The 14564-nt window shown below is 36.4% G+C and overlaps 1 protein-coding gene across 6 annotated transcripts in view; it reads left to right on the top strand.

The window, feature by feature from the left end:
• Window positions 1-14564, top strand: part of NAALADL2 (N-acetylated alpha-linked acidic dipeptidase like 2) — a 494729-nt gene that overhangs the window by 108202 nt on the left and 371963 nt on the right. For 5 of the 6 annotated variants that reach the window (XM_061452509.1, XM_061452508.1, XM_061452511.1 and 2 more), the window contains one exon: window positions 1851-1929. The exons of the other annotated variant lie outside the window; for it this stretch is intronic. The gene's annotated coding sequence lies outside the window, so the exon portion shown is untranslated. The remainder of the gene's footprint in view (window positions 1-1850; window positions 1930-14564) is intronic. 6 annotated transcript variants of the gene reach the window in all.

Raw genomic sequence — 14564 nt, 5'->3', positions numbered from 1 at the left:
GGAGAAAACTATACTATCTAAACGCAAAAGACTGGAGAAAACTATAACCTAATGACAGTTCACTGTGTTCTTTTTTCTCTGGTTTTCGATTAGACTTAAAAAAACCAAAACATTCTCTGTCTTAAATTTGCCCTTGCAGTTGTTCTTCAGCCTCGTACAACACAAAAAACTTTGATTAGTTTATATTTAGTTTGACTAGATTTGATCCCCCCCCGCTTGGAAGAAATCCAAGGTTCTTCTAAGTGGGCAGCTTTGGGAGAATCTCTCAGAATTCTCTGGAATTGTACAGTTGTCGTCTTTCTGTAGTTCTGAATCCTGACTGAGTAGTATCATTAGTAGCAGCTTTTTTTCCTTTGTTACATGTATGCGTAAGACCTATTAGTTTTCATGCCCTTTTGAAATGCTTTCCTCACATATGCTGTGTCTACTACTAATGTCCAAACCTGAAGTCCCATGAGTTGCATGGCATGTGGCTATCTCTAGAGCTTAATAGAAAGCTGGATTTGATCTCACAGTTCATCTTTTGAGCAGTATAACTGTAAGACAGGTAAAGTGTTCTAACGTGAAGCTTTTATCTGAGACCTGTGAGCAAATAAGTCTTTTTCTGGTCCAGGGGAAGAACTGATTTTTTTCTTTTTTTTTCCCTTTTATCCCCCCTCCGTATTATCTTGTTCACTAAAACCGTAACTGAAATGTGTGCTAACATGGTCTTCTATAATTTAAATGTGTTGTTTTGCAGAAAAGTAGAATTCTGTTGTATTTATGACTCAAGGAAATGTGCTTTTTGGAACTGGGTTAAGTCCATCCTTACTTCATTTTAAATTTTTGATGCTTTGTTGCAGTCCATTTTCATCTGTCTTAGTGAAAATGGGACCAGGTCTTTGAAGGGCAAAGTGTGAATCCACTTTAGGGCTAGTATTTTCATCCTAGTTTTACATGACTGTACATGGCTCTGAGCATCCTGATGTAATGTTGATGTAATTCCTGCTTTAAATGGGCTGTTGAACCAGGTGATGACTTAGTGTTCTCCTAGCCGAAATTGCTTCATGCATCTCTGACAGAGTTCAAATCTACAAAGATAAGGGGACTCTCTCCCTATTGTTCTTCTGTTTTTATGAACTGTGACTCTGCAGGATTACCTTGAAGGCAATTACAGTAACAGCTGAAGCATGAATAGTTAAAGTACCATCAGTTGTGGTTTTTTTTTTTTTGTTTTGTTTTGTTTTTTTAAGATGCTTCATCTCCTGATGATTAATTCAAACATGGCTTTTAAATTTTTCTTTCCAGCTTTTATTCTTCCGATTATTGAAAGGATAACTTTGATCAGATCTTTGAATGCATACCTAAGAAAAGATGTAAAAGTTTATCTCCCATCTGAAGCCTGTCCATCTTCCAGCTGCTCTTTCCCACCTTCTTAATCTGCACAAGGGGAAGCCAGTTTTTAAGTGGCTGCTACAGCCATTATGTTGGCTCAGTAAAATTTATATGAAAGCCTGGTGTCTGAGAGATGGGCACTGCTCTCCTTCTACTTCAGTGCATTTTTTTTCTTTTTTTATTGGGATTACTGCTGCTTGAGGTCCTGCAAAATGAAGTGGGGCAGTGGAATAGCTTGGTGAGTTCCACATTGTGGGTGTCTATGGAACACCTTGGAAAAGAAACCGCCTTCACTTTATTTCTTTAAATGTGAAAAATACTTCATAAGTACCAGTATATTTAAGAACATGTTCTACTGCTGCTGTGTTAGGAAAGTGTCTTGTACTTAATATTTACAGGTTACATCATTGAAAATGCTTAGTTTTCTGTTTCAGTGACTGGTGTTTTATAAAATATGATGTGTTCCTTTTTTTCAGAGTGTTAATGTTGAGGCCAGATTGAAAATATGTCTTCGTGAAAAAGTCTTGAAAAAACTGATCCCACTTTGGCTGTAAGGTAAATGAAAAAAATGTATCAAACACCTGTTCTAACATCAGAATTGTTCTGTTTGAAAGAAATGTGAGGATATGATGTGCTCAGAACAAAGAAAGTATGCATTTTAAGGAGTTAAGCTGCAAAACTTTGTTTTGTCAAAATATAAGCATGAATTTGGGGTAGGCTTCAGTAATAAAACAAAAAGTCAGTAGCATGAATGCTTATGTGTCTTACAGTACTGCCTTAGCAAGTGTCTGTTTTTGTCTAAAAATGTAATATGCATATGAAGGAGAGATCACTATAATTGAATGGAAAATATGAAATTATGAAGGCAGCAAAGTATAAATAATTAAAAATCAGGTTGCAACTCTGGCTTCTGTATTTCATGAGCTCAGTTGCAAACAAAATTGCTAGAATGAGGATTCACATTTTTGTTCATTTTAATTTTACTGTCATGGTACCATACTCCTGGTATAGAGAGTAAGGCAGTGAAAATGACTAAGGGGTAATTAAATATCTGTAGGAAAGTAAGAGCCAAATGAGAGACTAATTTTCAGCACTCTATAGCTTTCATTATATATGTATGCTTTGATTTCTCATTTATATGGAAGGTGTATCCTCTAACACTGCATTATTTAGTATTTCTCCTCCTGAATTGTTTAACTTGCTGTGTTATGTGGTAGGATGCAGGAAGCTTGTTTTATTTGTAAAATTATTGCGTAAATAATTCTTTTAATAACTTTATGGACAGTTAATTACTTGTGACTTTATTTAAATATTCTCAATCTCCACTAAATGTCATGGCTATGCCTCATTTGACTGTTTAGTAACTTTTGTTTGTTCACTGAAATCAATGAAAATGGGTAATTTTCAGTGTTTGAAGCTTTTTGGATCTATTTGCCCTGCTGTGTGTGTAGATGAATTGGTCAGTGAGATTGCTGTACTCAAAAACCATTACTTTCAAGTGAAACTTTCTTCATGTTTAACCAATGCTATTAGACAGAAGCCATATGCTACTTCATATCACTAGTATTAGGGGTTGTGATACTGGACTTGCCATAAAACCAAGCTCCAGACAGCCAGGCCTTCAGTGAGCCTGCCCAGCTGCCAGTGGGGTAGGACAGCAACCCACACCAGGATAAGAGTTTTGCTTTGTTTTATAATTTTGTCCTACTTAATGACACTCTATCACAGGCTTGGTTGTATCCCCTTTCAGGTGGGATTATAATCCTTCTCTTAGGGCTTAATGAGAATTGGAAGTTTTCTTTAAGGATTATGGAGTTATTTAAATAATTTGCTATTAATAATTTTCTGATTTGAACAATATTTAAATACAGATGTTCCTGTGGTAAGGCTCCAGTTAAGTGTATATTTAAACTTAATATTTGAGATATTTGGGAAATACCCAACGACTTACAGGTAGTGAGAATGTCTTATTCTTTGCAAGTATTTAACACATCTAAATTACTGTCATGGTACTGGTAAAGTGTTAATGAAATGAAGCTTTAGTAAAGTTACAGATGACAGGCTTGCAATGAAGAAGTTATGTAACTTTAGAATTTGTAAAAACAGCCTAACAGAATTTAGATAGTCACAATAAATAAAAAAAGCAAAATTGCATTTCCCAGTAGTTCGGAGAAGTAGCTCTGTCTGGCCAGGATAGCCGTTTCCACTCTATACTTCAAATATTTCCCATAAGCACAATGAACAGATACCTTGGCACAATAGATGGAGAGCTGTGCTTATGGAGAGGCTGCTGTCCATGAAGATGGGATCTCTCCCAGTGCCCTCTGGGCCATGCAGTTGCAGCAAGAATGGTTTCAGATTCTCATGCTGTGTCTGTGCTGTTTGGTAATACCAAACAAATGCAACAATTCCTTTAGTCTGGCATCAGAAGAAAATATTTTAAGAAATCTGTCAGTGTAGAGATTGATCAATAGTGTATTTGCCTAAGTAGCAAATGGGTGTGACTGTGTGTTATACTGAAGTGATTATAAATGGGCCAGCTAAAATACTTTTTCTTGTGCTATCTACTTTGGGTGCAAATTACAGAAGTTTCATCTGAAAATGAGAGGAGGATCTTCAATTTTGACCTGTGCGGATGCAACCAGAAGGAAGTTTTGTGAAACATGAGTCTGTAAAAATGGTTTTGTTCTCTGAGGAGCAAACAGTAGAGGTTAGGGTATTTCCTTCCATGCTGTAGAATTGTCTCTGTTATCTAGTTTTTTGACATCAAGAGTTGTTTCTGTGTTTTCCATATGCTTTGCTAAATTTCATTCATTTTCATGTCTTGTTTCATGAAGTATATAACAAAATACCCAGGAGCCTTGTTAAGGAATTGTGGGAGAGTGGTCTTCCTAGGTGATAGCACTGTTCCTTCCCTTATCAATTCTTCATGTCAAATATAATTGCGTTGTGGTGTGTGTTTTCTCCTTTGGTAGTTGCTATATACAGACCATGGAAAAACTGAAAACTGGAGCAACTGGTGTGGTTGTCCTGTCTGGAGGCAATAGGCCTTCCTTGATATAATTACTTCTGTGTGTTCTGTAGCTGCACTTAAAACAAAGCAAAAGCCTCCAAGCTTGAAGATTCTGGTGATGGAAAAACTCTAATGATTCTTGAAAAACTGCCCAACAGATTACACTGCTAGAAAACATTTGCCTTTTTTATTTCTTGAATATATCCGAATCAGCTTGAAGCATTGAAAATAGCACTACTTTTTCTTTCTTTCTGCTCACCAGCACAAGCTTATGTTATCACACTTCTGATCCTGGCTTTGTTATTTTGACTGCTAGTTAGTTGCACCCCAACTTTGAATTAAATATTGGACTAAGCTCTCTTAGCCTTTGTAAGGATGTTCTCCAGACTTGTTCAAGGTCTCTGTCCTAATAATCGCTAGCCAAGCACCTTCTCCAGTGATGGTTAACAGACCTGAAAACATGTTCACATGCCGGTCTCAAAACAAAAAAGGATAGAGAGACAGTGCAACTTCTCTGTTCTCTGCTCAAGAGAAATCTCTGCACAGCATTATGCTGGGAATCTTGTGTTTCCCTGTTGTAGGATTGTGGGGTTTGCAATGTTCAGTGGTTTTTAGTGCTTTGCAATAAATTTTCCAACATTTTAATAGTTCACTTGAGGAGTTCTAGTAAACTTCAGTCTCAAGGAAACTAGCAAGATTCTGAAGTACCAAGAATGTGTAACAGGCTTGTTTGATGGTAGCATTAAGTTGATACAAGCATGAACTTCTGCTGAAAGAACTTTATCTTCCCCTTTGTGGGAAGCCGTGGCCCTGCCACTTCGCCTGTGACACCATTGATAGTTGGGCTGCAATGTGAGGAGCTGGATGAGAATTGCTCTGCCTGAAGCAAACCTGTGGCTGGGGGTGGGGAAAGAGTTTTCATCTTCATTTGCATTGTCTGACTATGCTTATGGCTGCGTGACTTACCTACTAGTACCTCTGAGTGGGTGTTAACCTGTGCCTTGGTGATGGCAGGCAGGGAAACTGCTGCATTGGAGGTGGTGCATATTTTTGTTGATATTGAGGACAGTGGATCACTACCTCGAGTGGTTGAAGTTTTGCTTTATTTCCATGGAATACTTTGAAGATAACACATTTCTACTTCTGAGATCGATTGATTTTTATTTATCTTGACAAGTTTTAGAACAGCATTTCCTCATGTCAAATGCCATTCTTCTGGAGTTAAAAAGCTGTCATCTGTGTATAAATTCAAAGGACACTTCAATACTGTCAGTAGATCATCACTGCTTAATAATAGGCTTTTTAGAAGATTTCTATTAATGTCAACTTTTAACGGAGTCCTCTTACTAAAAGAACTGTACCTTGTAATCATGCTGTATCTTTCACTACAAAGCAGTTATATGAATTGTGTGAATTGGCTAAAATCTATGAGCTATTAAAACTCAGAATGTTATTCTGATCAGAAAGAAAGTCATCTTGTTTAACTTCCCCCTCCCCTTCATAAATCTGAGAGTGGGAGCTTGTGTGAGGGAGAAGAGAAAAGGAGCCTGATGGTAGTTAATGGCTAATGAATACAGCTGAGGATACAGGGATGGTTGCCTGGCAACGTGGGGACGGTGGGCTAAGGTCCCTTGTCAGCGCAGAGGAGCTGAGAATTGGCTCATCTCTTCAGCTTATAAAGACTGACTTTGGCATTTTTGCATACTTTATTCTCAACAGGTATCATAGCTGGGCTAGGTTTTTGTATTACATGTTTTGTGTCTATGTATTTCATTCTTTGAAATAGAAATGCAAGAATTGAATCAAATCAAGCATTTTAGTTAAAAGAACGGAGCATACTGTGAATTCTGTCCCGTGCAGTTGTTATGCTTTCAAGATGATAGCCACATTTCTAAAGAGACTTGGCTGAATTGCAAGCTGTTAGATCTAATTTCAGGTGAAGCTATGTTTTCTTAGTCTGAGAGCCCTCTGAAAATGACCATCAGTACATTCAGTGCTGAAAGCTGGGGTTTGTGTTACAATTGAAACCTTGCGAAGATTCCCTTTTGTTTTGTTTTGGGTTTGTTGTTTTGTTTTTGTTTTTTTTTTTTTTTTTGCACGTGTGTGGTTGAAACACAGTTATGAAGTGGCACATCTACTTTGTTTCCTGTCTTAGAATGGAATAATACCAGGCTGCAAACAAAGTGTGTAAAGTGAGCAGTATGACAGACTTGACCTTGTAAAAGTTGTTCTTACAAGAGTTCAAATGAATTTTGGATATGGATGTCATTGTGAACTGTATACAGATTTATCTTTCTGCTGCAGTATAGTTGTGCATATTTGGTACTTCGTTAGGGAGATTGGGGGGATGGCCTTTGTTAGTTTGGTGTTCTCAGGAAGGGCTTCGTAGAAAAGTAGGTGGATGTTAGCACGTTAAGATGGTTATGATTAAGTGAACCTTGAACGAGCAACTTTTTTCTTTTCTATGGAGGTAATTATTAAGGAAGAAGTTGCAACTGGCTTGCAGACCCAGGTTTCACAGTCTAGTGGGGTGTGTAGTTCTGATATTGCCAGAGGACACAATTTTCTTAGCACTTTTTGCTCTCAAGATCAACTTTGATGCCTAATGATAATGCCAAAGCTGTAGGAACAGGTTGGGTTCTTGTTTTGAATTGTTGGGCAGGAGATCTACCTGTCCATTTTGTGCCCGTTTCTTCTACAGGGGAGAAACATGGTTAATGTGTATACATCTGCCATTCTGTTACCTTGAGGATTCTTAAAAGAAAAAAATCATCTCCTCCTGCTAGTAAGAGCAGTTATCATATGCAAAATGGTCACTTCCATTTTTTCTTGTTGGGTTCAGTGTTTTTGTTGATGGTTGTTGTTAAGGGTGAAACTTTTTTAGAGCATTTGGCACAGCTGTCAAAATAGAGTGTTTGTATGGAAATGTTTTGATGGAAGCTGCAAAGAAATCCATTATGTTTTCTGGAAACTTTGTAATTATCAAACTTGGAATAATCTAGGTGAAAATTAGTGCTTTCATGTAACTTATTTTTTTTCTGAACAGTCTATTCTCTCTGTCCCCATGTAAACGCAGAGGCAAAATAACAGCAGCCAACTGCGTAGAGTTACTTCCTTGTAACTGGAGATACTCTGAAAAACAGTTGAAAGGTTTGAAATGTTTCATTTTATATAGTCGAAGCCTTAAGGCAGTTGTCATTAACAGGATGGTCTTTCTCCATTCATGTTGTAAGCTGTAGCTTCTGACTTACTATTTATTGTTTTAATGGTTTATACTTATATTACAAGCCTTAAGTTTGCTACAGGGTATTGAGAAATGTTTTGTAGCTTATTATGATTCATGAGAAAGTTTGGATAAACTGCTCAGGCCTGTATTTCATGGTAACTTGTATTCCAAAGGGCAGCTTTGGTCCTTAAGTAAGATTGCTCTTTCCCAGCAACTGCATGTTTAAGGGTCTGCTATTACAGTATAACTTAAACATATCCACCATGACTAAAGGAACTGCATACTGAATTACTATTACAGAAACTTTGTATCCAAGTATTTGAAGTTGGACTTTAATCTACTATGTTGTTGAATGAAAAGATTACAAATTTAAGATTTATGAATCTGTGTTCATGTCCAAGATCTCTGAATTGTTGGCCGTTTACTCCCCTAAAATTACTAGGGGAGTAATTAGACTCCTAGATTCATAGATTTTTAGACTTTAAGACAGCAAAGTACCTTAAAATTATTATAACTGAATGAAGACAATAAGTAAGGATCAATAAGATTAAAAAAAATAATAATATTGCTATTTCTTTGTCTGTACAATGCAGTGCTGTTAAAAAAAAGTCTGGCCAACTTCTGTGATGTTACCAGAAATGATCTTTTATTTAAAACCAAGTTATATCATTTTATACTTTAAGTAAATGTTGGACAGGTTTTGTAGCTGTAAGGAATGCAAGTGGAATATATTAAATGTTTTCAGCATTCTGTTGGAATACCTGCTGGTATCTTACAAAATTTCAGTACTACTAAACTAAAGACACTGGTTAGATTGGAACCAGTGTAAAAAAACACATTAAAAAAAAAACCTTAAACTATGTAAATTGTATTTTACAATGATGCTTTAAGTCAGCCAATTTTGACTTCTCAAACCTGTTTTTTGCATGGATTTTCTTTAATTTTCATCTACTGCCTCATACTGTAGTAGTTTCTGTTGGGCTTTTGCTTTTCTTACGGCACTGAAACATAAAGTCATAGAAAAATTAATGCAGAACAGACGAAGTAAAGATTTTGGCTTTTTTTTTTTGTTGTTTGTTTTTGTGTTTCAAGCACTGCTTGAAAGTGAAATTCTGATTCCTTTTCCTAATTATGGACACAGAATTAACTTCTCATCCCTCATTTTGGCTTCTGTGGTAGTTTGTTTGCCTTACATAATACTCTGAAATAGGAAAGCATTTTATTGATTAAATAATATGAAACAAGTGCATGGTGTGTAAACGGGGAAAAAGGGGCAGGTTAATGTATTTTAGGTCTCAAATATGTTGCTTATGTATTAAAATAAAAATGTGAAAATATATTAAGCAGCGCAATAGCTGCATACTAGTAAATATAAAGCCAACAGCTGTGTTTTCGAAGAGTGCACCACCACTACTGGAATTGGGAAAAATAATACTTTACTGCAGATTTGAGGAGAAACGGAAAACAATGCTAATACTAATCTATATTCCCCATTCCTTCCCCTCCCTCCTTCCGCCCCCACTTGTGGAGAGTAAGATTTTGCTGCCTTTATTCTCTCAGGAGGAATACAGCTCATTTAATAGAGTATTGTGTAGACAATTAGGAGATGCAAACAACAATGAAAAGTGTTATTCCATACTAGAAATGCTTTATATAAGTAGATACTTGTAGTAAATAGTTAAACTAACTAGTCTGGAAAAAAAGGAAGAATGTATTCAGTCTGAAACACAATTCAGATGTGATGTGTGTGCCCTGCTGCCAAAGAGGATGTTCTAGGATGGGATCTGAGCCTCAGTCCCATCAAGTGAGGTAATTTTATACCATAGTATTGCTTCTCTATAAGATATACATACATACATATATCTTTATATATAGATATATGTATCTAACAGCTCTTCTGTTGGAACAGTCTTTAGTGATAGAAGATTTACACTGAAGATTCTTCCTGGCTCTTTTGTATTTGCTGGGGTAGAAGATACGTCTGAATCCAAGTCTTCATTGGCTTGAAAATCTATCTCCATATTAAATTGCTGTATTCTATACAGTATATTTGTTATAAAAGCTTACATATGTGGTTGGAGTGCAAGCTGACCTACTTAAACCACAACTCTTCCCAGCTGTGCTTTCTCTTAAAAGGCTAAAGCAACGATAAAATAGTGAGTTTTTTTGTTTGTTTTTTTTTTTTTAAAGCTGATCAGCTTTTGATTCCCTATTTCAGGTTTTTAGGCTGTGCTTCCAAATATGAATTTAGAATAGTAAGATTTACTGCTTGTGCAAGATGGAGTTCAGTATTAGTTAGCATTTACAGCATTAGCTCTCTTGCTGACAAATATTAGAAAACCATTTTTCATTCCCTCACTGTTTTGCTCTCCTTTTTTAAAGCTACTTACTTTCATCATCCAATTTATCCTTTGCTTTCAATTATAACTTCAAGATTAATTAAAAGTAGGAGTGGTAGAAATAAATTGTGCAGAGGTTTTTAAGGAAAACAGTAAACATATGTAAAAAGTACTTGTTAATTCCACTGCTTTTATAAATAGTCATGTGGGTTGAAGGGTAGTGGAATTGTTACCCTTTTTACTACATTTACATACTCTGCATTACTATCATTTGCAGGTCCAGATTATGAAGTATCATCTTCTGTGCATTATATCTTTATACTCACTTGCATAATTTTATTTTGTTTAATACCAAAAAGACCAAATTCAAAGGGAAAAAGAAGCTAATTCTTCTTTCTTTCTTCTACAAACTGACTTCATAGTAATGTGTCTATAGCTTTGTTTTCTGTACACTCATCTTTCAGCTGTTGAAGGCAGCTTGAGTTATTTTCTGCAGACTCATCTATATTTTCATTAAATAGAAAGTAAAAGCACTAGAAGTGAATCAGGAGGCCATTGCTGATTTGATTGCTAACATTTGTTTGAGGTTTGGTTGCTAAAGCCGTATGAATGCTGAGGAACAGGAACTGATTAGTAAAAGATATTTAAAGAAGCTTCAGAAAGGACATTTTGACAAAGCACCTTTTTTCTGTGAAGGGAAAAATACCTCTGTTGGGGAAAGCTGTCAAAGTGCTCTTGTTTCAGCTTTCCAGATCAGGACTTTGAGAGTGGAGAGATGCTGAGTTCTGTTATGGTCATAAAGCTAGCAAATGGGGTCACAAATTGAACTGTAGTCATTTGTCAATCATGTCAGGACTTATAGGTCTTGGGGAGAAAACACCCATAATTGAGGTATTGTGAAAAGTAATGTATGCATTGTTAACAAAACAAAAATAATGAAAACTCCATGGATGTTTTGAACCCTCTTTTCTTGTGCATACTAAGATATTCCCTTGGCATGTTATTTTCTCACTCAGCAGGCGATCAGGGAAAGCTTGAGCTACTTGATAGTCATTTTGCTGGTTGCACTTTCGAAAAAGGAGACTCTTCCTCTGTACAGCCATCATCAAACAAAATGGCCAAGAGGGAAAAAACCCTGTTCAGTCTGGAAGACCTAAATCTTACTTCTGTCCAGTCCCCATCAGCAAGTTGCAGGTTACAGTGGTGTTTTGGAGCCTTTTCTGGTCTTAAAAAAAAAAAAAAAAAAAAAAAAATCCTTAGCAAAAAACCTGAAAGTATTTCTGAGCCAAAGAAACTTGATCTATGGAATACTTGTTAAAACTGGATCATTTCACCATGAAAATAGTTGTTTCAATGGAGTGATATTTTTCTGGCAGCAAATAGTTTTCTGACAAAAAGCTGTATGAGCTGTAATTAGTGCTTAGAAGTAAGTGAGAACAAATACACTTTGTTTCCCTCTAAGATCCAAATTGGTGATGTTTTGCATCTCTATGGAGTTTTATACCACAGCCTTCTTGTAACTGGTGAAACTAGACTTGGAAATAAAACTCAGATAAGAGGAATAAAAATCTCATTGATGACGGAGCAAGTCTTTCTTGGGTTTTGCCCACTGCTCAGCTCTGTACACTGCTTCTGCCTATTGGCACTCAGTCACTCTTGTTTTTAGTGCAACATTTGTATAAACATTGAAAACCTATTTCACTGTGGATTTTGAGACTGGTTATCCTTGCTTATGTACTTAATCCGTTTTAATTGTGGAAGAAGAGATTTTTTTTGTCTTCCATCTCCTATTTTAATTGAGGTTGTGGGCTTAACAACTGCTTGTAATTTGGAGGTTAACCAAATAGTGCTGTTCATTTTACTGTACCATTTTCCATGGAACAAATAAAATAGCTATGCTGCTCTTAAAAAAGACAAAGAAACAAATCACCACCACCGCCAAAAAAAAGCCTGCAAACACCAGCAGTATAAAAACCTGAACATCTGTGAGGGAGATGGGATTGGCACTGTCCCTTTTCTCCTTTCAATCCCACCATTTCTGGAGGTGAAATATTTGTTGTTTTTTCTTGTGAAAAATGTCTGTAGTGCCAGACAGGTAGTTACTACAAGAGACCTTGTGGACTGCTTCTTTCCTGTCATACCCTTTAAAGCACTTGGTTATCAAGTTTTATAGCAAGTTTTCATAGAGACTGGATCAGAGAGTAACCTTAGCAATTTGAACTCTGCACATTCACAGTGCTTACATTTCAGTTCTAGATATGATTTGTGTTATTTATGCAATTTCATATCTAGTAAATGTGCCTCATTATTCGTGTTTCTGAAACATTGAAATTATATTGTTTAGGAACACACACCCCACACCCTCCTTCACCCATGTCTTTCTATTACATTTGTAGAATATGTAGCATATGTCTGGGAGTTTGAAACACGTTACCAATAATGAAGGACAGCAGATGTGTTAGCTGTTGATGATATTACTTCGCATTAATTCTATATAATACCTAGATTCTTGAGTAGAAATGAGAGTCCTGAAAGCAATTTGGGCAGCACTTACAGGAAACATTTGCTTTTCTGAAGGCTTTCAGTTGTGAGGTTTGCAGAGTTTAAAGAACATGTGACAATTCAGAATCATAGAATCCCAGGTTAGAAGAGACCTCAAGGATCATCTGTTCCAACCTTTCTTGGCAAAGTGTGGTCTAAATTTGATGGTCCAGCTCCCTGTCCAGACATATCTTAAAAGTGTCCAACACTGAGGAAACCACCACTTCCCTGGGGGGATTATTCCAATGGCTGATTGTTCTCATTGTGAAAAATTTTCCTTATTAAAAGGTCTGACTATGATAAGACTGCACAAGAGTGCAGTCAGAAGTCCCTGGGAGTAACTTGTACCCATTAACCCCTCCTCTTCTCCATTTGGCTCCTTCTGAAAAGAGAGTCTCTGTCTTCTTTCATATCCTCTGGCAGCCCTTATCATTGTTGGGAGAGAGTGCTTTGTTTCTAATGACATAGAGTTTAGGCTTAAAGTCATCCATGACATTGGCAGTATGATTCAGTAATCTGTTTGGCATGTCTGTATGTGCAGTATAAGATCTAGCTTTTCTCTTTTGTAGCCCTGATTGCTATCATAATAAAATCATATTTCTGTTCATTGTCTGTTAAATGCACTCCTTAGAATTGACAAATATTGTAGTTGCTGTACTGTAAATATAAAGAATAACTGTATCCTTTCTTATGGGAGTAGAACAAACCCACTACGTTTTCACATTTGTGTCTTTCTAGAGAGAGTGACTGAATTAAAGAGTTCCTCCTTTGGAAATCAGTCTTTTTAAATCATTGCACACAAGTAAGCACAACCAACAGTTTTGAGAGAACAAAAATACAACCTAGCCATTTCTCACTGTCAGTCATTGTTGGAAGAGGAAATACGAAAAAATCTTGAGCTTCAGTCCTTTTTGGGCTATTCCCACTTGTAGGCTTAATATCAAAGAAGGAAGTATTTTCAGTAGTATCACTGTCATCTCTTGAATTCTTAAAAATATTTAAGAGTTAACAGAAGATGGTGTGATAAAATGCTAAAACGTAAACTATAAAATACTTGTAGGTGCTAAAAGCCCCAGATCAGAATCTCACTCCTAAGGGAAGTGTTGGTACTCAGTGGTTTAGAAGACTTTCTGTTATCTTAGATTTTTGTTGTCTTTGGAGCTAGTAGATCCCTTTATAAGGGGGAGGACCTCACAGCATGCATTATTGAAGGTGAAACCTGATCATTATGATTTCTCTCTTATTTAGAAATTACAGGGTATCTAAGGTTTTCTCTCTTTAAAGATACGGACAGTTTGTGTTTGGAGAGGGCAGAAATGCTTCAAATGTTTGTCTCATCAGTTAATTACCAAATGTATCTTGCTTTGCACTACAGAACTTCACTGATAAATAGACTTGTTTTTCTTAAATATGCCTTCTAAATATAGAACAACTCAAACTTGCTTGAATATAAAAGCTCAGCACTAGATCTTTTACTTTCCCAAGTTTTATGGTCAAGGAAGAGTTTCTGTATGGGCTCCTCTGCTGTACCCAGGAAAGGATATATGCAACCTAAATATTGGTTCCCAAATCAAACTAATAATAGATGGTGCTGTTTGCCATAGCGTCTTTGAGAGCTGAAATAAAGACAAGTCAGTGCCCAAATATTTTTCCTTATCCTGTCCTGAAGCTTTGAGCTTCAGGAAGGTGGTGCAAATGTTTCGTATTAGGGACTTGTTTAAAAGACAGGATTAAACATAGTCAGACCTCTTAATAAGGTCCCAGTATCCACTCTTGCATGCTTATGTCATTAACTGTACTGCTGAATACTTTCAGGAAAGGCCACTTTTGCTTGTCACTCTTAAAGGAATCACAAAGCCAGTAAAGATCGTATTTATGCATCTCTGTGCACACAAAAAAACCCCTTAATTTAGTCTCTGACTTTAAGTAGAGGAAGCTGCTTTAGAACTGAGGTGAAAAAGACCTTCGTCCACTAAATGTATGTTTCAGTTAGATGTTTCACTCATATATTCAAATGGAAGCTTAGTAAACTAATTCAAGATTATGCTCAGTGCTGGAATTGGAAGTAGCC

The sequence above is a fragment of the Pezoporus flaviventris genome, unplaced genomic scaffold (genome assembly GCF_033815535.1).
Source record: "Pezoporus flaviventris isolate CSIRO_AGI_PZ_B2104156 unplaced genomic scaffold, CSIRO_AGI_Pfla_v1 ptg000013l, whole genome shotgun sequence".
Classification (NCBI taxonomy): domain Eukaryota; kingdom Metazoa; phylum Chordata; class Aves; order Psittaciformes; family Psittacidae; genus Pezoporus; species Pezoporus flaviventris.
Note: the sequence above shows the minus strand (reverse complement) of the source record. Positions and strands in the feature narration are given on the sequence as shown.